Raw genomic sequence first — 981 nt, 5'->3', positions numbered from 1 at the left:
AGTATTTTGAGTTTCTGAATTATTCATGTCATCAATTTACTGGAATTACATCAGCTTTTAAAACTTACTGAACTTATTCCTCTCCCAAAACATAAGTCAAAATTATCTTCCAGTTTATATTGGCTAGTATTTTAATGATGCATGCTAGCCTTAAACTAGTTCAAGCTTAGAGTTCAGCTCAAAACTGAACTCTCTTCAAGTTGGATGAAATTATAAAATGTAAGATATCAATGAATGATTAATAGTAAAGAGATTTGATTTTATAAATAATATATTCTAATAAGGTCAGAAAAATTGAAAAAAAAAACCTTCCAGACTGTCAGTAGATTTGGATATAATATACAGTTCAGATTACAATAGTTTTACAATACCAGACACTGAAGATTCTCCTTTTACTGAGAACTTCTAGTAGTGGAATTATTGTTATTTGTTACCCTTTGACTCTCAGCATTTGTCCTCCACAGCAGTATGTGTCGGACTCTCTTGCTAATTCGGTCACTAATGCATTTTTTTTTCAAGAAGTCTACAGACCTGCTGTTTTTTGATGAGACTATTATTTCCTTAACCCCAGTTAACTGAGTTATTTTTGCCTAATTCTGAACCTACAAGTTTATTTTACATAGTTTTCTCTCTAAACTTCCTATATATTAAGTTTAATTATGAATATTGCAACATACTAAACAGTAATTTTCATCTTTAAATTTAAAATACAGTAAACTTTAAGTTCTCTCTATATATATATGAATATTTATTAATATAAGAACTCTTCATATTAATAAATGTAATAATAAAAAAATGAACAACATGTATCTTTTTCAAAAAGATACGCTAAAGAATTACATCAAGAGAATGTTTATGAAAGACACAACTATACATGCAAATAGGACTGTTTGTTTGAGTGTATATATACATACATATATATATATATATATATATACATACATATATATATATATATATATATATATATATACATACATA

At 26.4% G+C, this 981-nt stretch overlaps 1 protein-coding gene across 3 annotated transcripts in view; it reads right to left on the bottom strand.

Annotated features, from left to right (window-relative positions):
- LOC106882437 (protein unc-80 homolog) overlaps nt 1-981 on the bottom strand; it is a 286,116-nt gene that overhangs the window by 30,373 nt on the left and 254,762 nt on the right. The gene's annotated exons all lie outside the window — the stretch shown is intronic.

Source organism: Octopus bimaculoides, chromosome 2, assembly GCF_001194135.2.
Source record: "Octopus bimaculoides isolate UCB-OBI-ISO-001 chromosome 2, ASM119413v2, whole genome shotgun sequence".
Lineage (NCBI taxonomy): Eukaryota > Metazoa > Mollusca > Cephalopoda > Octopoda > Octopodidae > Octopus > Octopus bimaculoides.
The sequence above is the reverse complement of the archived record's forward strand: the minus strand, read 5'-3'. Positions and strand labels throughout refer to the sequence as shown.